We start from the raw sequence: 22,011 nt of genomic DNA on the forward strand, positions 1-22,011 counted from the left end.
CCTGGTAGGGCTGAGGAAGTGAAATTCACGCAGCCATGCATGGCTGGTGCAGACAGAGAGTGTGGGGGAGAAGCCTTTTTGTTCCCTAGCATTTCCCGGCACTCGTGGCTGTGTTTGGGAAGCCAGCGCACTGTTTTGAGTAGTGTTGTTGGAGGAACAGGAGAACCAGCTCCAAAGTGTTTAATTAAATTGCAGCCTTGACCCGAGCGGGAGGCGGGCCACACATCAGATGCCTCCCAACTTGCTAATGTGAGACAATACAAGGGAAAGAACCCCTGGTCTGTTTCCACGGCAACCACTCTATTTCCCTTTTCCTCATTGGTCAGCCTGGATGTTTGGGTTCCCATGACCACACTTGGATCCCAACTGCCCCATCGCTGGCCAGAGCCTCCATGTGGGAAAGTTAAAAACCATGCGTTTCAAGTACCAGCCCAGGACCTGGTAAAGACAACGCACCATAAGTCTCTCCTCCACCCTCAAGGATGCGGGCAACTTGGCTTTTAAGACCTTCCAGAACTGTATTTAAATTATCCAGCCAGGAAGATTGCTGACGTTTTTGAAAATCCACAAGTCATGTTATGGTTACAAATGTTTGCCACTCAGGATTTGGCAAGACATCAAAAAGTCAGCTGAAGGTCTGAGATGAAAAACGTATTCGTCTCAGTAACATTTTCACAGCTGCCCACACAGACCTCTCTACCGCTCATCCTGAAGCAGGTTCTAAACTCATTTGACCTCCAACTGCTCAGTGCAGGAGGAAGTTCTAGTTGAATCGCTGGTTGAGGCTAATTTCCCTCCTCTGAACAAACGAGGCAGATGGAATGCAGATGTCCACGGGGTGTATCACCTGAAAGGCAGAGCTAAACTCCATCATATGCGTGTATATGAGTATGTGGGGGTGACTTGTACTGCAGGTGCATGTGTGTGCATGTTCTTGCATGTGTGTGGATGTACGTGTGGGGGCACACACACTACGGTGGCAAAACTGGCCAGAAGAAGGTTAGTACTTGAGGTTACTGTCACCCTCGTGGTGCCACTTGGTCCCCAACGGGCCAGTGAAAGGAGCCGGGCCCAGAACTCACACCAGGGGACAGAAACCCTGAGCTCCCTCTGTGAGAGCCCTCAGCACAGCTACCTACACCTGCTGCTCCCTTTACAGTTCACCCTGACACCCCCGTCTACAGCGTCCAGGTGGAGTCCAAGTCCTGGAATCCCTGAGATACTCATCACCACTTTGTACCAGCTCTGTGGCGAGACCAAATTCCCAGATGTCGCTAAGCCTCAGTTTCCTCATTAGCAAAACGGGTCAAATACCTACCTCATAAGGAGGCTGTGAGAATTAAACGGGGGAAAAAATTGACATGTAAGGCTTGGCTGATGGGGATGGTTACTGTTCTCCTCTCCCAGCCATGTGGTGAAACGACCCTCAGAGGTCTTTCCTGCCAGCCTCTCTGCTGCCTTCCTGTACCCTCCAAACCATGCTCACCCCCGGGGGTCTCAAAGTAGGGGCGCTCCTAGGTGCACACAGTCATGTAGTTGCTGGTCCCATGAGTATTTCTTGAGGACGTATTCTGTGTTAAGCCCAGGGCTAAGCACTGGGGTGGGCACAGAGAAGACCAGCGAGGGCCCTGAAGACAATAGGCTGTTCACTGAGCACTTCCTACGTGCTAGGCGCCATTCTAAGAACTTACAATCTGCCCATTTGCTCAGCCTGACCTCTGTGTCAGGTCAGCACGGCTCACAATCCCATTTTACAGATGGAGAAACTGAGGCTCAGAGAGGTGAAGTGATCTGGAGCCAGACATCTGGTTCCCTGCCCAATGGAAACTGGTTATGTCTATAGCAGCAGTTGTCAAAGTATGGTCCTTGGACCAGCAGCAACAGTATTGCCCAGGAACTCACTGAATTGTGAATTCAGAAACTCTGGAAAATGGGGTGTGGGAAGTCAGTCTGAATGAGCCTCGGGTGGGGGCGGGAGGGGTTGGGGGGGATTCTGATGCCTCCAAAACCCAAGAACCACTAACCTAGCGGAAGCGGTGAGAAGAGGTGAGGATGGGGCTTTCAGCTCAGAGGACCTGCTCCCTAGCAGCCAGGAAAGTGGGCGAGACAAAAGGTCTTGTGGGCTAAAGTGCCCAGAGTTCAGCCCCACCCCCACTTCCCCATCCCCACCGTTTTATTTTAAGGAAGTGATCGCCTAAAGGAGCTTCCGGTATGGTCTGTTTCCTCAACATTGAAATTTACAGAATTTGAAGCATCTAAGTGTGGTTCCTAAGCATCTCACCGCCAAAGACCATCGGGATTGTCCCCCCAGAGACTCTCTCTCCCCCAGTCCCACAGAGGAGAGCTGTGTTTAGAAAAAGAGCTGCTGGATAACAGGGAGTTTTTCTGTTCCCTCAATTGACATAAGCCATCATTAACAGTCCCAAATGCATCACAAAACCACAGAGCCCCCTCTCGGGGGAGCCATCAACCAATGACAGAGGTTAGGAACCCCATCTCCGAGGATGGTCAACACCACTGCTCACTCCTTCTGGCCCCCGCTATGGGCTCAGTGTTGAGGCTGACTACACGTTAGGTGCTAGGTGCTCCCAGTTCAGGGCTGTGGACACCCTCCCCTTCCCACCCAATGAGAGTCCTGTTCATGAAAAGTTGGTCCTCATAGGGAGTTAATATAAGTCCACTCTCAAAAGAACTTGGCCCTTCGGTTGGTCTGTGAAGCCTCATCACAGACCAATGACTGATTATCAGTGTCTAACAGCTCCTGGACCCACCAATCCCACAGCCTTAAGGATCCACCTGGACCCAGAGACACCACATGGCTCAAAGTCCTGTTCTTCTCTTCAAGGCTCCTCGCCTTTATCTACTTAGGAAGTTAATTTGCAGTGTAAAGTCATTGCATGTAAAGTTCTCAGCTAGCGCTCAAAAATGCCGGCTCTGTTCACCAGGTGTCTTCTCCTCTGCAGCCCCTTCCTCCCCAGGCCCTCCTCTATCCCCTCCTCATCCTTGCATTTCCTCTCTTGCTCCTATCCACTGCTTTTACCACCCCTCTCTTCCCTCCTCCAGCTCTCTGTCTAGGGCTGGAAAGGAGAGAGCAACTTAGGAAAACAGAGAGAGGTAAGGAGGGAGAGTAGGGGAGTGGATGTGGAGGAAGAAACAGAATGACACAAAGACTGGGAGATGACCCAAGGGCAAGAGAATAGGGATGAAGAAGAAAGGAGGAATCAGATTCCTGTGGAATCACCAAGGCCACCAAGATGAGCTGCTCTAATAATAATTTTCCCAAAAACTAGGAACAGCACATAATCCTTACCAAATTCTCAAGGACTTCCTGCTCTCCTCCACCCCTCCCACCCAGACTTGAAGTCTCCTGAGGCTCAGAATCACCAAGGGGCAGATTCTGACTAGTCCCTTTCAGTATTCTCACCACAGTGACCCCGACACAGGATCCACACTGATCGAGGACCCTTGCCTTTGCCCCCTAAAAGACCCTGGTCTTCCCCTCTGCCCTTTCCCAAAGCTGGCACTGGATGGAGGACAAAACCCAGAGGAGACTGAGGATCTGTCATGGGCCAAGCAGTGTGAGGCTTTCTCACACTTTTGCAAATGGTTTGAACAATTTTTTTCATTACACACAGAACACATACTGTGTGTAGTATAATTAGAAGTGCAAACAAGCAAAATATAAGAGGGCGGGCGTCCATCACCTAAATAAACCTAAGTAAACTCCCTAATAACACTTAAGTAAACCTTTGGTTGCATGTCCTTTTTTTTCTTAATTTTATTTTTCATAGAAGTATAGATGATTTACAATGTTAGATTCAGGTGTACTGCAAAGCAATTCAGTTGTATATATACATACTGATATATCTTTTTTCAAGAACCTTTTCCATTATAGCTTATTACAGGAAATTGAATATAGTTCCCTGTGTTCTACAGGAGGTCTGGGTACCTGTCTTTTTGATCTTTTAGCTGAGATCTGTCCAGATCTTGCCATTTTCCCAGCACCAACCACAGTGCCAGGCACACAGGAGGTGCCCAATACATATCTGCTGACCAACAGAGAGAAAAAAAGAGAGAGAGAAGTAATCATTTTATAATTTCCACCCAACACTGAACTTCAGAGCAAGACAAAAGAAACGAGGAAGGAGACAGCAGGAAATTGCCCCAGAGCACAACAGGGCAGGATTGCAGCTCGCCTGCAGCTGACCTTACCTTATATAGACACCCTGAGAAGTTAAGCAAACAAGGTTCAGTAAGGAAGAAAACAACCCACACACCAAAAAGCTGAGCTGTCAGCCTCCACCAAGTGAGCTCCCAGGAGGGGGCATGAAAGGAAATGGGAAAGAATTCAAACATCCTGTCGCTTGGGCAGGGGGACAGCAGGACAGTAGTCACAGCCTCACTCACTTCCAGTGGGCTGCGGATGGGGGAGCCCAGGCAACAACAGATGAGGACCAGGGAAGCGGAAAATGTCCGCTCTCTCAGACACAGAGGATGAGGGCTTGTGGGGGCCAGAGGTGACTGAGGTCTGAGGCTTAAAGGAGCCAGTCCTTCCCTTGAAGGGAGGGCTATCATTGTTGAAAGGCCCCATGTCACTCTCTCCCTCTTCTTCAAAGTGACTTTTCTTGTTTGTTCTGATTAGTGAAACAAAAAAATCTTCCTGTCCCACTCAAAAATTTACACAAAATATTTAAAAGTATAAAAAATAATGAGAACTTTGGGGAGGAGGAATAAATTAGGAGTTTGTAATTAACAGACACACACTACTATATATAAAATAGATAAACAACAAGAACCTACTGTATAGCACAGGGAACTATATCCAATGGCAATATCTCGTAATAACCTGCAATGGAAAAGAATCTGAAAAAGAATACATATATATGTATGTATAAATGAATCATTTTGCTGTACATCTGAAACTAACACAATTGCAACTATACTTCAATTTAAAAAAATAAATGTGTAAGTGAGGGGAGGGCATAGCTCAGTGCTAGAGCGTGTGCTTAGCATGCATGAGGTCCTGGGTTCAATCCCCAGTCCCTCCATTAAAATAAATAAATAAATAAATAAATACATACATACATACATACATACATACATACATACATACATACATAAACTTAATTAGCTTCCTCCCAGAAAAAAAAAATAAAAATAAATAAATGAATAAATAAAGAAAACTCATTATCCTAGGAATAAAACCAGCAGACATTCTTTATTCCTTGTAACGGAAGAAGAGAGATTTTATATCCTTATGTCATCTACAGCCCATGTGTACACATGGATATGAACCGAGTCACTGTATGTGAGATCACACTGTCTATCCAGACTACTTCTTTGTCCCACCACTTCCTCAAAGCAGGAGACTTCCCAGATGACTCCTTCCTCACTGAATTTTCATAAACACAGAATGACCCAGCTTCCCTAGTCTGACAGAGAACAAGAGAAAATGGAGTGCAGGATACCCTGAGGTAAAGAAAGATGATTACTTCAGGGAATGGGCTGATCTGGAGACCCAGATTATCAATATAGTGAAAGTTTTCCCCCAGTGACAAAGCACCAGATCCTTTCTTTTAACGATTACTTTTACTTCCTTAAATGGAAGTCAGTGTGTTATACCAGACTCCACCTTCTGACTTAGAGAAGAATGGTTACAACCAGTTCCTAGAGGTTCTGAGGCCATCACTGCAGCATCGACAGTGAGACACTCTGGGGACACTGAAGTATTCTGATTACCTGAGCCCTAGATGCCCTTGGTGTACACTGCTTGGCATTCTAGTATCCACTTTTTATAACTTTGCTCTTTCTTCCAATGCTGTTGGTTAATTATTTGACAAACATTTGTTGCAATTCGTGAATTTGCTGAATAAGACACAATCTCAACCCTCAAAAAATACACAATCTAGCAGGGCAAAAAAAAACAAAACCAAACACCAGTGTGTGAATACAATGAAGTTGGTACCATAGCCATGAGGTATCACAATACATATGGGAACATGAAAGAAAGAAATGAACTCTGCCTGGGGGGTGGTGATTAGGGCAGGCTTCACAGAGGAGGTGATGTTTGATCTGGGTCTTGAAGGATGATCTAGAGTTCATCCAGCTAACAGGGTAACAAGGAAGGCGGGGGCCTACAGTTAATAACTTGAGGGATAGATTCTGACAGAACTCTACAGACAAAAGCATCAGCTTCTACAGGCAAATTTAAAATGCTTTCCTCTACCAGGCCCTCTCTATTTCTGACTTGCCACAGGCTAGAGGGGCATACAATTAGCTTATTATTACTCTGTGTAAAACAAGAGTTTAAAGGCTCAGAATGACATCCCTCAAGGCTCCGACAGCCTGCTCATCCCTGCACCAGGAGGACAGGAACCTTTCTCCCTATGACGTCTCAAGCGCCCAGAACAATGCCTGACACACTGTTCACGCTCAATAAATCTTTCTTGAATAAATGAGGAACCTGACTGACACATTGTAACTGACTATACTTCAATTAAAAAAAAAAAAAAAAAAAAAGAGGAGCCTGAGCCCATCTCTAGCTGCTTAGAAGCATTTCAGTGCCTCATCCTCAGTTGTGTCACTTCAGTGGGGGCTGCTATTTATTTAAGAATAAAACCAATTCTCTCCCCAGATTTTAAAGGTGTGGTTTCTACCTCCAGAGAGTAAAATGAATAGACCAGCAGAAATAATCAGATAGGAACAGACAGATAGCAATTGACTGGCCTGGACAAATTTGTCCTTTAAATAAAAGTGCATGGACCATAAACAAAATGAAAGACAACCTATGGACTAGGAGAAAATATTTGCAAACAATGCTACTAACAAGGGATTAATTTCCAAAATATACAAACAGTTCATGTAACTGAATATCAAAAAAACAAATAACCCAATCATAAAATGGTCAGAAGACTTACATAGACATTTTTCCAAAAAGGACACCCAGATGGCCAACAGGCACATGAAAAGATGCTCAATATTACTAATTGTTAGAAAAATGAAAATCAAAACCACAATGAAGTATCACCTCACACCAGTCAGAGTGGCCATCATGCAAAAGTCTACAAATAATAAATGCTGGAGAGGGTGTGGAGAAAAGGGAACCCTTCTACACTGTTGGTAGGAATGTAATTTGGCACAGCCACTGTGGAGAACAGTATGGAAGTTCCTTTAAAAACTAGAAATAGACTTACCATATGATCCAGCAATCCCACTCCTGGGCATATATCTGGAGAAAACTCTAATTGGAAAAGATACATGCACCCCAATGTTCATAGCAGCACTATATACAATAGCCAAGACATGGAAGCAACCTAAATGTCCATCAACAGATGAATGGATAAAGGAGATGTGGTATATTTATACAGTGGGATATTAATCCGCCATGAAAAAGAATGAAATAATGCTATTTGCAGCAACATGGGTGGACCTAGAGATGATCATATTAAGTGGAGTAAGTGAGACAAAGACAAATATCATATAATATCACTTATATGTGGAATCTCAAAAAAAGAGATACAAACGAAATTATTTACAAAAGAGAAATAGACTCACAGAAGTAGAAAACAAACTTATGGTTACCAAAGGGGAAAGGGAGTGGGCTGGGAAGGATAAATTAGGAGTTTGGGATTAACATATACATACTACTATATATAAAATAAACAACAAGGACCTACTGTATAGCACAAGGAACTATATTTAATATCTTATAATAACCTATAATGGAAAAGAATCTGAAAAAGTATGTATATATAGCTGAATCACTTTGCCATATATCTGAAACCAACACAACATTGTAAATTAACTATACTTCAGTTTTTAAAGAATGGTTAAAAAAAAAAAGTGCATAGTTAGGGAAGCCCAACAACATAATATTGCCAGGATTAGCAATGCCTGCATGACCTGGGGGGTCTCTCCCTCCCATGCTCACATCACCAAGCACAGTGTCCCAGAGAAGCAAAGCAAACTCTAGCCCTCAACAACCTAAGAGAGCAAGGAGACCCGGGTTTGAGTCCGAGCTCTGCCTCTTTCCATCGTATGACCAGGGCCCAGCGGCATCCCGCCTTGGATCCCCAGTGCTCTGGGCTAAGGCAGGAGGTGGCTTCTCTGTGCCTGCCTCAGAGCCCTGGGGTGGCGGGGACAGACACCCATGTGGTTTTCATCCCTATGGCTGTTGACACCCGCTGCCCTCGAGTTCACCCACAAATTTACAGCCAACTCGTGCCACTCTTTTATTGATTCATTTACTTAACCCACATGAATATCTGAGACAGACTGTCCACTTTCCTTTAAGTACCCATTTCTTATGCAAGGGCTGCAGGCAAAGAATCATCTCCTAAACACCAGCTCTGTACGGGCCCTGGATTGGAAGGTGAAAACCAAGCTGTGGGTCTGGGGGGGTCCAATGCCAGGTCTGGCTATAAATTCTCATCAGAATTGTGGATAAAGGCTCAGAACTGGGCCTGGCACAGAGCCAGTGGCACGAAAGACACCGGACAGTGATGCTGACAAGGACATAGATAATTAGGACAGAGCACACAGAGGTGGCAGGAAAGGAGAACTTGCAAAATCAAGTCCACACTGGAGCATGCAGGTGGGGCTGAGTGCGTCTGGGCCCTGGGGCTTGGACCATCACCCCAGAGAAAGGCAGGTCTGTACTGGAGAGAAAAGTGGCAGAGCCAAAAATGCTGACCTGCGAATTAACCACAGAAAGGCATATGGCAAAATTCTAGGAGGTCGTGGGACAAAGGTCGTGGGAATAAAATGCATGCTGTTCAAGCAAAATCAGAGTCCTCACCACGGACCCCACAATCCTGCACAGGCGGGGCCACCACCTGGCTCAGTTTCTGCCCTCTCTCTCATCCCTTTTGTTCTTTAGGATATCATTTATGTACTGTAGAATTCACCCCTTGTAAGTGTACAATTGACTAGATTTTAGTACATCCACAAGGTTGTACAACTATCACCACTGTCTATTTTAGAATATGTTCATCACCCCAAAAAGAGACCCCGGGCGCATGAACAGTCACTCCTCATTGCCCAGTCCCTACTCCTGGCGACAACAAATCTGCTGTCTATCTCCATGGATCTTCTCATTCTGGAAACCTGAAATACATGGAACTGCACAATATGTGGCCTTTCACGACTGGATCCTTTCCCTCAGCATCATGTTTTCAAGGTTCATCCCTGTTTTAGCGCATGTCAGTGTGTCATTCCTTTTTATGGCTGAATGATATTCCACTGATGGGCAGACCACGTTTTGCCTAATCCACTCATCAACTGATGGACATCTGGGTGGTTTCCACTTTTCAGCTATTATTGTGAATAATGCTGCTGTGAACATTCATGTACCAGTATTTGTGGGTTTTCCTTTCTCTTGGGTAGATATTAAGGCATAGGGTCGCTAGGCTTAACCTTTCAGGAACTGCCAAACCGTTTCCCACAGTGGCTGCACAGATTTCCTCTCCCACCAGCCCGGCCTGAGGGTACTGACTCTCCACATCCTCCCCACACCTGATATTATAACCTCCTAGTGGGTGTGAAGTGCTAGCTCATTGTGGTTTGATCTGCCTTTCCCTAATGACTAATGATGTTGAGCATCTGTTCATGTGTTTATTGACCATTTGTATGTCTTCTTTTTTTCATTCAAATCCCTTGCCCACTTTTAGTTGTCCTGTTACTGTTGAGTTGTAAGAGTTCTTTACATGCTCTGGAAGCTAGACCATCGCCAAGTATATGGTTTGAGGACCTCCCTTTTAGCTGGCCCACTCCTCACCCAGACACCCACGTGCCCAACTGCTATTCATCCAGGTCTGGCCTCAGTGTCACCTCCTCTTTAAGACTCACCTGACCCACCTGGCTAACAATGGCCTCCCTCCAGTCCGTCTCTGGCCCATTGCTTCATTTTATTTTCTTGGCCTTCATCTATTCTGAAAGGATCTGAACTGCTAGCTTACCTTTTATCTGTCTCTGCACTCCCAATGGAAAGTCAGCTCTGTGATCTAGATCATTCGACCTTCCCAGGATCCAGAGTGCCTGGCACATAGTAGGTCCTCGATTTCTAGTTGTTGGATGAATGAGTAATTACAAAGCACCAAAGAAGAGAATAAGTGACTTTCACCAACTCGGAGACACAGCAGTAGGTTTTGCCAAATCAAGAACAGAGCGGGGGAGGGGAGGGATAAATTAGAAATTTGGGGTTAAAAGACACACATTACTATAAATAAAATAGGTAAACAATGAGGACCTCCTGTATAGCACAGTAAACTATATTCAACTTCTTGTAATAAGCTATAGTGGAAAAGTATCTGGAAATACATATACATGTATGTATATGTATAACTGAATCACTTTGCTGTACACCTGAAACTAACATTGTAAATCAACTATATATACTTCAATTTAAAAAAAAAATGTTTTTAGTTTACATGTTGCAAAAAAAAGAACAGAGTAAGTGGCATCCCAGTCCAGGCTGCCAGAGCTCGCCAGAGTGAACACAGGCCTCCACTGGACAGGAGCGGTCGGGGGGAACACAGGGGTGGCACAAAGCCTGGCTCTTCTCACCCCTTCCCAGAAGCCCCAGCGTGACCCAGAGGGGCCCCTGGCCCACCCGTTCCTTTATTTGCAAACCACGAACAGTATACTCCATTCTAGAGGCAGGGTAGATGGGAGCCAAAAGAGGGAGGAAAACTACTTCCGGGTCAGACCAGACAACCTCCAACCTCCGAGGGACATCCTTTCAGTCAAAAGCATCGGAGTCAGAATTCTTCCCCGGAAAGAATGGAGGCGTTTGAATTAAGGAGGGTTGCTCCCCAGAGACCATCGCAGGTTTTCCACTTCAACCAAGGCAGAAAAAGTACCTCTGAGCTGCCCATTCCCACGGAAGTGCCACTAGCAGGCGGCATGGGCCTCAGGTCTGCCCCTGAGCATCCAAGAAAAGAGCTTGCGGCAACGTATTAAGAGCGTAGATCCTAAGAGCTCTCACCACAAGGAGAATTTTTTTTCCTTTTCTTTTTATTGTATCGATATCAGATGATAGATGTTCACTAAACCTACTACGGTCATTGTTTCACCATATATAAACCAAAATATTGTGCTGCACACCTTAAACTTAGACAGTGATGTATGTCAATTATTTCTCAATAAAAAACTGGGGGAGAAAAAGAGGAAAGAAGAAAAGAAAAGAGTTCGCCTGTGGTCCTCCCTCCTTGTTTCAAAAGAATTTCAGTTGCAAGTATTGGGCAGCAGCAGGGTGTCAAGAGTGGTGGCCAAGAGTGCAGGCACTGGGTAAGGAGCACAGCTCAGCCCCTGCACAACTGTGGGCCGGTGCCTTTGTGGCTCTGAGCCTCGGTTTTCCTGCCTGTGAAATAGGAATGACAACTGGGCCACCACATTCAGTCACAGTGTCAATGAAATGAAATCAGAACTAGACGACTCTGGCTGGCAAAACAATGGCTCCCAAAGAGGTCCGCATCCGAATCTCCAGACCCCGTGACTATGTGATTCAACATGACAGAAGTGACTTTGCCCATGTGATTAAATTAAGGGTCTCAGCTTGGGGAGATTATCCCGGATGATCTGGGTGGGCCCAGTGTCATCACGTGTCCTCAAATGGGAAAGAGAGGAGGGCAGAGAGATGGCAGCATGAGGACTCAACCAGCCACTGCCACCTTGAAGCTGGAGGAAGGGGCCACGAGCCAAGGGATGCAGGCACCTCTAAAAGATGAGAAAGGCAAGAAAATGGATCCTCCTTTCAAGCCTCCAGAAGGAACACAGCCCTCCCCACACCTTGATTTTAGCCCAGGGAGGTTATTTTGAACTTCTGCCCTCCAGAACTATTGGATGACACAACTGTATTAATTTAAGTGACTGAGTTTGTGATAATTTGTTACAGCAGCCACAGGAAGCTCATGCAATGACCTCAGCACAATTCCGGGCACAATAAAGGTAGAGTGTTTACTGATATTTTTTTAAGTTTTATTATTACTTACTATTTGCATGAAAGCTGACACAAATACACAGAAGATAAAATAAGAAAAAGTGCATGAGAGAAAAAGAGCTGAATGACTGTAAACTAAGTCCAGAACTAAAACAGGATACAAGGCATGTTAATTTCAAGTGCACTAATGAAATAATACAGAAAATGTGTAGGTAACAGCCCTGCCATCACATGCTGGCCTCTGGGCACCTGCCCCTGCTGAGGCCACTGAGCAGAATCTGAAAATCAAGTCAAATCAGTGAGGAGTGCAGCCATGCAGGGGCTCCAGGGCAGGGACCTGGGCCAGAAGCCACTGGAGGCAGGGGCATCAGGCAAGGGGCCTCGGCGCTTGCAGACCATTCATAAGGGTCACTGGGCTGTTACGCTGGCAGAGGGGACAGCAGACCTTCCGGGGTGAGCTCAGCTCTCAGGTATCTCGGGGGCCTGTTCATTCATCATTTCTACATACATCAGGGGAGAATGCCAGATGCTGTTCTAGTTGCTGACAGTAGAGCAAGAAAACCTAACAGACCAGGATGCTGCCCCTAGGATCTCAGATTCCAGCGGGAGAGTCAGACAACTGTTACATGAACACTTGTGTGGATGTCACTTGGGGAGCTGGTAAGTGCTACAGCACATGACTTGGGCCCACACAAGGAAGTGACGCATCCACTGGGGAAAAGAGATTGGGACCAGCTACCCGAGAAGGGTGGAGGTGCTCCACTGAGGACATCACCACCGGAGAGACAATGTGCCTCTTTCCAGGATCTCACGGTGGAATTGAAGACATAGACACACACGTAACCTCCGCACAATGTAGGGAGCATCACAAAAGCAAGGAGGGCATCTGAGTGGAGGGGATTTTTGCACTGGGCCTTGACAGATGTATAGGAGTCCTCCAGGAAAGCAAAATGGACAAGGACAGGGCCAAAAGAGGGAATACTGTGCACTGGTCACAAGGAAGGAGGAGGGCAGGGCAGCACAGTGCAGGGGAAAGGCTGGGAGTCTCAGATACAGATCTGGGTTCAAAGTCCAGTTTTTCTACTTACTGTGCCATCTCAAGCAAGTAACTTTCAAAAAAAAATTTTTAATTGAGTGGAAAATTCTTTAAGTTCTATAGCGCTTTACAATTTTCAACAGTTTCAAATGCATGATTTCATATAATCCCATAATAACCCCCTTTTTTCCCCTATATTGCCCCTCCCATTTCCCTCTCCCCACTGGTAACCACTAGTATGATTTCTGTATCTGTGAGTCTATCAAGCAAGTGACTTCTGATACTCCAAGGAAACTATCATATTCCTCATCAGTAAAATGGGGATGACTCCTACTTTGGTGCCATTGTACTCGTTACACATATACCCCTTATGGATAATAAAAACTAGATGAGTTAATACATGCAAAGCACCCACAGCGCCTGGAATTTAGTACCAATGAGGTCAGAATCATGTTTGGGGGATGTGCGTTGGTGGGGTTAGCTGGTAAGCATCCCATTCTGAAGGGCAGCTCATGTCATCTCTAAGCATTTGGACCTTATGGGCAAAAGCTATGAAAGGTGTAGGGGAGAGAAAGTGATATCAGCTGACGTGCAGTGGAGAAGGCACCCCACCCCTACCCGACCCCGCCCCAGCCTGGACTGCGAGTTCACCAGTGTCGGGAAAGGGCCAACTCAGCACACTGCAAAGGGCTTGGATACAGTTGGTGCTCAATGAATGTCCTGGAGAAGGAAAACCAGGGCCAAGGGTGGAGCCCAGGAAACTCCCACACTTATTAGAGGGGAGGGAAGAAGGAGAACCAGCAGAAGGAAGTGAGAACAAGAGATGAGAGACATAAAAGGGGAACTCGGTGAGCTCTGCTGTGCAGCAGCAGAGGGAAGGGAAAACTATCTTCTCAGTAAGCAGCAGTCACTGACAAATGCTAGAGGGAGGGGACGTGCAATGAAGACAAAGAAACGGTCACTGCATTTGGCCACCAGAAGGTTACTAAGGACCTAGGCGTGGGGCGCCATGCTCCGGTTATGGGAGGACACCAGGATGTAATGAGGTGAAGAAAGGATTGGGGATGAGGACATGGATATAACATCTATACAGTCCACAAGCAATGCTTTCAAAAACTCTGCATTACCTCCTCGAGATTTTCGAGAAGCAAAAACTCAGTTCAACTCAACAAATTAAATACTTCTTCTAAACAAGAGACACCCAAGAAAATGGACATCTAGCAACCATCTCCATAGCCACAAACTCAAAAGCAAGCACAAATAACCCCCAAAAGAGCTGTCACCAAGCCCACACATCTTATGAAACAAAGAAGGTATATAGTACCTCAGGCCCTCCCAGCAACAGATGTGTGAACAAAGAAGGCAGTGGGAGACTGAATTTTGCAAAAAACTGTGGAGGCAATGGCTCAATGGCCCCTCAGGTGCCACTTAAGAATCATCACCCAACATTGTTTCTGGAGCAACAGAAAAGATCTTTCAATCAATGTTTGTTGAACACATGACTGACAGACTGTTCAGCACTTTGCAATGTCCAGATCACTGTCACCAACTGAAAGCTTCCTTTTGACCTCATATTCCCTTAGCCTCACTGGACAATTTCTCTCCTTCCCTTTTCACTCAAATTTCTAAATATAAGTGATGCTGAGGGGAGGGGAAGGTGTATGTGCAACTAGTCAGGAAGAAGTCCCAGTGTGGAACAGCAGGATAAATAGACTGCCACTTCTATGTGTGTGGTACAGCTGCACATACAGAAGCCATACACACCAAGCGTTTTTGTCTCTTTTGCATCCCATCCCTTTTTCAGGAATAGCAAAGATTCTCTCCTTGACGAAACCCTAAACAGGCTCTTCTGAGCTCTTTTGCAACTAGGTTTTAACTTCTGGACTTCTGTGTTCATCTCTGCAGAATCCAGTTTTAACAAGGATCCTGCTAAATCAGTTTAGCCAGAGTCCCTCATACTCCATATCTGATCGCCTTCGATATCTCATCGGGCTCCTCGTCTGTCACCATGCCCCAGGTGATGTCTGATCCCTGGCCTGCCTTCAGCAAGAATCCTGTTAGGTCAGTTTAGCCAGAATCCCCCCTCCCCACTGCCCTTTCCTCGTGGTAACTTCCCATCCACTGATCCTCATATTGCTTCTTGACTATAAATTCCCACTTTTTCTTGTTGTATTCAGAGTGGAGCCTGACCTCTCCCCACTACTGCAAAACCCCTGTAGTGGTCCCTCCACCTGTAACAACAGTCAGCCCCCTGAACAAAGTCCGCCTTTCTCTTCATTAACAAGTGTTAAAATGCATGTTTTTTCTTCAACAGTAAAAACACCCCCGTTTTCCTTACGAACCATCCTACTGCCACACTCAGTCCCCATCCCATGGAGCTGACCCCATCCCAAATGGGCACTGCCCAGGCCTAAGCTAATGCACTTGTCACTTTTCCCGGGAGCAAACAGACCAGAGAAGGGGGCCGTGAGAGAGAAGAATGCATGGTCAAGAAGGGCCACTTGCAATCCCTTTCCTAAACATCTATATGCCAAGTGGTCAGGCAGCCCCCTGTGACATGCGTCCCATGATGGGGGTCTCACTACCTTACATTCCAACTTGAGGCCAATTCTTCAGGCAAACCCAAAATCTATCCCTGCAATTTCTGCTGTTTGGTCTCCTAACACATGGGGTTGGGGTAAGGGTAGGAACACTGAAGAAATCCACACCTTTCACAAGACAGCCCTTCAAACATCTAAAGACAACACTCATGTCCCACGGAAGTGACTCTCCAAGTTACATATGCCCAATTTCCTCAGTCATTTCTCACATGAAATGTGTTGAGTTCCTTACCCAACCTGGATTCTCCTCTCTTAGCCTGCCCCAGCCATCTACCCTGGGGACTACGACCAGGACTTTTAGAGGGAAATGATAAAGAACCCACTCAAGCCAGCTTAAGGAAAAAAAAAACTTAATTGACTCATGAAAGCAAAAAGCCCAAGGAGAGAGCTTCAGGCATGGCTGGATCCAAGAGTTTAAGCCATGTCATTGAGTGTCCACCCTCCATCTTTGGCTCTATTCCTGAGTTCTCAGACAAGTTCTCTCTCCAAATGGTTGATGGGCCCTGCAAGCTCCAAGTCTTCACTGTGCTTGATCCCAGAAAAATGACAAAAGGACACTTTCCCAATAACTGTCCAAAGTCTAAGAGATGGAGCTGATTGGCTTGACTTGAGTCACATGTGCCTAACTTTGAACGAATCAGTTAACAGATGGATGGCTGACTCTGATTGGTTAGGTCTGGGTCATAAGCCCTCCCAGTGGGAAGGAGCAGAGTCAGCCTCGCCAGAATTACATTGGCTGTGCAGGATTTTTATGAAATGAGAGTAAGAGTGAAAGGATGGCATGCTGGACAGACAAAAACATGGAACCCCACAACTCTCTGTGAGTGATGTTTTGAGCTTAACACTCCAGACTCACCAGAGCATCATGGGAATATCATCTGCACCCTGATACACCATCATCCAGCCAATACCACAGAGTATCCACCCCAAGTCAAGCTTTGTGCTGACACTGCCCTCCACGCATGCACCTTTTTTGGTAGCCATACCACACACCAAGTTTATTTCAACCCACCTATTGATGGGCACCACCTTCCAAGTTGCTACATTAACAATAACCACATTTATGAGCACTGACTCTATACCAGGCATTGCCCTGCAAGCTTTATGTGTACCACGTCAATTTATCCTCACAACAACCCTGTGCCTTAGGTGCAATCATTATCCCCATCTTACAGGAAACAGAGAATCTGGGAGACTTGCCCAAGGTCACACAGTGCAGCAAGGCTACAAGTCAAGGCAAGACATCCTGGCTCCACCATCAATGCTCATAACCAGTCATCTCTAAAATCTGCACCAACAGAAAACTGGATTCATTCCCAGATGCCTAGATTCTTGCTAAAATAAAACTGCTTGCAATGGAGTACTTTAGGGTCCATCAATAAAAGATCTGTTAAACAATGTTACATTTATACAGGAGAACATTTGGAGTCACTTTAAAGGCTGGGTGATGACAATAAAAGATCAGCTCCATGAGGACAGGGACTTTCTCTGCTGATATTTATCCTCAGTGCCTTAAGAGTGCCTATTTATAGCTGCTCATATACATTCAAAGAGAGAGGGAAAAGGGGAGTGAATGAATGAATGAACAAATTTCTGAGTGGTAAAACTATATCTGAACCATATCTGGCTTTTAGTCTCTTCTTTTTGCTTGTTCTTGTCTTCTCAATATTCTACAAAGAATATGTATTACTTGGAAGATGCATAAACAAAACACGATTTAATAGACAGCCCAAGCCGCTGCTCTGATATGTATACGTGATCTGTGAGCCCTTTCTGATGAGATCAGAGAGATCACATGGCCAGTCAGTCTGGCAAACAGCTCCTTTCCCTTGCCAGCTGAGCCCTGGCTCCCCCAACTCCCTGTGGCTCTTGTCAGGGGAACCAGAGACTCCCTAGCACAGCTCAGTACCCATTTCTTCCCGATCATCTCTTCTCCCTCCTACCTTCCTGCTCTCGGACAACATACTCTACAATCACATCAGTTAAATTCCACCAATGAGATGACAATCACAGTGATTAACATTGATGGAGCATTTACTGTGTCCTTGGCACCCTGGACTTACTTACTTAATCCTCCTAATGACCACATTATAGCAAAAGGATGACCTGCTCCAGGTCACGTGACTGGCAACTGCTTGAACCCAGGCCATCTGAAGCAGCCCAAACTTTTAACCTCTGTGCTAACCACCCTCTTACCATGTATTGAGCACCTCTTGCATGCAGACCCAGGGCCAAAGGTCTGATGCATGCCAGCCTGGGGTCAAGCGCCTCCAGTGGGCAAACCCAGAGTTGAGTGCCTACTGTGCGCTGAGCTGGCATGCTTCAGGTCAGAAAGCACACTGTCATCATAAGCACTATGAGAGTAAAAATGATATAAAAAGTAATAGTAACAACAGCCAATGTGCATCAGGGCGCTGTGCTTTTGTTTTAGACATACTATTTCATTATTTCATTTTTAAGGGCTGATTAATATTTATATATATATATATATAGACATTTAGGTTGCTTCCATGTCTTGGCTACTATAAATAGTGCTGTTATGAACACTGGGGTGCATTTATCTTTTCCAATTAGAGTTTTCTCCAGATATATGCCCAGGAGTGGGATTGCTGGATTATATAGTTAAGTCTACTTTTAGTTTTTTAAGGAAACGCTATACTGTTCTCCACAGTGGCTGCACCAATTTACATTCCCACCAACAGTATAGGAGGGTCCCCTTTTCTCCACATCCCTTCCAGCACTTATTATTTATAGACTTTTGAATGATGGCCTTCTGCAGTGTGAGGTGATATCTCATTGTAGTTTTTATTTGTAGACATTTAATTTCAATTAACACCCCCAGTCACCATCAGAGGCAGGCAGGCACCAACAGAATTCCCATTTTACAGACCAGAAAACTGTGGCAGAGGAAGAAATATCCTTGCCCAAGGCCACACAGCAAGAGGCAGGGTTGGGATGTGAATCTAGGGTTTTTCTGATTCCAAAGGATCCTGGTTGTTGAAATACAGAAGAGACTGCAGGAGGCTGGTTTGATGGCTGAATCTTAGACTGATACAGGGAAGAGGAATTCCCCCTGGAAGGAACCTCCAAAATCACAGGCCTGATGGCTGGGGGTGTTATACAGGGTCAGGCTGCAGGTGCACAAAGAAGGGCATGGGGGGGTTACTGGGCAGGAGATGTGGGTGGGAACAGACTGACTGGAATGCCAAGCAGACAGCCTGTGCTTAATGCAATGGGTAGAGGGGAGCCATAGAAGGTTAATGAGTGACTTGATTAGAGCTGCACGCTAGGAAGAGTTACTCCAGCAAGGCGGGGTGGAATGGATATGAGACAAGAAAGACCAAGGACTAAGAGACAGTTGCAGTAAAGCAGGGTGGAGGGAGGGGCTATGGACCTGTTTTTGGTTTGCCCCTCTTCTGGAAGCAGCATGGCCTCCCCCTTACCTCTTCCCTTAGGAAACCACTCTCCCCTACTCTGTCTCCTGGTTTGGGTGGGGCTGCCCATTCCCTACTCCAGGGGTGGGCACTGACCCAGGTCTAGCCAGCCAGAAACCCAGTAATTAGTTCAGGATGGGCATATGAACCCAGGCAGCCCAAAGAGAGTCTGCCAGTCTGGGAGATTTCTGCTGAATTCACTGGCAGAGGAATCTCTCTCTCTCCCCATCAGGATGGCTCTGCCTGTGGCCTGGAAGCCAGGGTGGTTAGTGGCTGTGTACATCACCACTTAGGGAGAATGTGCCCTCCTGCCCCCAAGAGGGGTGATACAGGAGGAAGGCAGAGCTGGGAGTCAGAGGAGAGGCGGGAACTGAGCTTGGGCAGTTTCACCTGCAGTACCCCCAAACTTTCCAACCAAAGCAACTATAGACTATTTTTTTTTTTTTTTTGCTTAAGCTAACAGCACTGGTCTTCTTTCACTGCACCTGAAAGATCTCCAACCATCCTACGCAGACTGAAGTTTGGGACAAGAAGCAAGAGCAGAGGTGGTGACCTAGTGATTAGTGCAAGAGGAGAGGGGACAGGCGAGCCCAGTGCCAGAAGACCTAGTGCAGGGCACAAACAGTGCCAAATCCCGCCAGCAGAAAGAAACAAGAGAGTGAGGGCCCAGCAACCTTCCAGATCCATGACCTTCAGAAAACAGCTCCTGCAGACAAGGAGAGGCCAGCCTGGGGGCTGAGGAGAGATGACAGGGAGAGGCTGGACAGGAGGATTCCCTTCTGGAAAACCTGGGGGAAGGACAGGAGAAGGAAGACAGTAGCCAGAGGGTGGAGAGAGGGGGAGGAGGTTTTAGAGAGAAGATGCCCAAGGAGGGGCTGTCAGAGAGGAAAGAGAGCCCACGAAGAAACCTTTCACCCTGCCACCCCAGTGCCAATGGAAGAGAGACCAGGTCCTGTTTCCAGGTTTCCAAATCCACTGTGCATCTTGTTGAGAAGATGTTTGGAAATAGGAAGGCAGTGTCAGAGCGGGAGCGTGTCTTCAGAGTTCAGGACCCAAGGGCCTGTCAAGACATCTGGCTGGGAATTAGGGCCACAAAGAGCCTTCCCTGCATCACACAAATGGGCAAAAGTGTCTTTTGTAACCTGCTAACAATCCCCCAAGCCCCAATCAGAACTTGCTGCACCCCTGAAGGAGCCTCCTGGCTTGAAGATGAGAATCTAAACCACTTCCTTAGAGAGAAGAGGCCGAGATCACAGGCCTGGGATCCAGCCTGCCCAGGTTCGAGTCCCAGCTCTGCCACATCCTACCTGTGTGATCTCAGGCAAGTCACTTAACATCTCTGGGCCTTGGCTGCCTCCCCTACGGAAGGGAAACAAGCTCAGTAAGGGAGACAAGGCATTGTCAAGGGCAGTGTCTGGCATAGAGAAAGTTACAAGTCAGCATTCACAATCCTTTGTCACCGGGTGATGAGGACATGGCAGTGGGACACAACAAGCTTTTCTAAGACAAACAAGAGCAGACACGGCAACCACCACTCGCCTATACATTTGTCTAACAGATGGCTGAGGAAGGAAGGCAGACTTCCAGCCAAAGCAGACGGAGCCTTCAGATCCCAAGGCCCATTCACAAGATCAATGAGCAGCAGGGGAAACATTTTTAGTTCACCCACCAGGTCCTCCCCACAGCCGGCCCTGTCATTGGGGGAAGGGTCAGAGGAGAAAACCACAAAGCCCCAGGGAAGGAGGAAGTGTTCTCTGACCAAAGCCTCCCTGCCTGCCCGATGGCCAGGAGCATCTGTTTGGAATCTACTGACAGGATGCTCTTTCTTCCCCGGGTCACCTTCTACTATTCGACCACTATTCCATGGAGAACAATAGCTTGGGGGAAGCAGGGGACTCCAGTCTGGTGGGGGGTGGGGTGATGAACAGCAGTCTGGAGGAAAGAAAGTGCTACTTTACTGTTGAGAGAGGAAGGAAGCTGGCCTTTGAGAAAGCTTCACGCCAACAAGGCAAAAAAAGCTGCTGAACGTCCTAGCTCTGCACCAAACCACGGGAGAGCAGGAGTCTACATTTAGTCCACTTGCAAAAGCATCACGGTGGTGGAAGGAGAGAAGTGGTGGAGAGACAGGGCTCCTGAGTCAGGGGCCTGGGTTCCAATCCTGACCCCACCAGCTCTCCACAAGAAGCCCTGAGCACCTCATTAAATACAGGTTGTTATAGTACTTTACACATCTGATATTTTAAACAACCCTATACAAAAGCAATGAGTGAACATCTAGAGGCAGTTCTCAGGGAGATGTTTTAGTTGGGAGAATATTTAAAAGAAAAGAAAAGAAAAGAAAAGAAAAGAAAAGAAAAGAAAAGAAAGGAAAGGAAAGGAAAGGAAAGGAAAGGAAAGGAAAGGAAAGAAAAGAAAAGAAAAGAAAAGAAAAGAAAAGAAAAGAAAAGAAACCTTAGTACCACCCAGCCCATAGCAGACACTTCATAAAAAAATTTTTTTTGGAGGTACTGGGCTCTAAACCCAGGACCTCACACATGCTAAGCACGCGCTCTACCTCTGAGCTATACCCACCCCCCATAAATATTCTTTGAATTAGAGTAAATATCACTTGAATAAAGGAAAGGGGCTGTCACACAATCCTTTGCACAAGAGTGTACTTTTTCTTTATTTCACAAACGACTGTGTCGTTTGCCTAGACACTATCCTGAGCATTTTACACGCACTGACTCACCCATCCTCACAACAGCCCTCTCAGATTACAGGTGAGGAAACCAAGGCCCCCAGAGGTTAAGCTGCCCTAAATCACACCACTAGAAAGTGGTCACACAGGGATTCAAACCCACCTTGCTGACTCTGAGTCCTCACCTTAACCTCCAGGCTCACTGCCTTTGTCTGAATATATCTATTTCCAAGCTGGAGACCAGAGACCAGTATAAATATCATTCGCCAATCTCAGCTTTAAGGGGCCCTACTACCAACGATGCTGAACCTTTTGCTTCTGTC

General features: G+C 46.3%; 1 protein-coding gene across 1 annotated transcript in view; it reads right to left on the bottom strand.

Moving 5' to 3' along the window:
- Positions 1-22,011, bottom strand: part of COTL1 (coactosin like F-actin binding protein 1) — a 41,650-nt gene that overhangs the window by 18,211 nt on the left and 1,428 nt on the right. The window lies entirely within an intron of this gene.

Source organism: Camelus ferus, chromosome 9 (assembly GCF_009834535.1).
Source record: "Camelus ferus isolate YT-003-E chromosome 9, BCGSAC_Cfer_1.0, whole genome shotgun sequence".
In the NCBI taxonomy this organism is placed as follows: Eukaryota; Metazoa; Chordata; class Mammalia; order Artiodactyla; family Camelidae; genus Camelus; species Camelus ferus.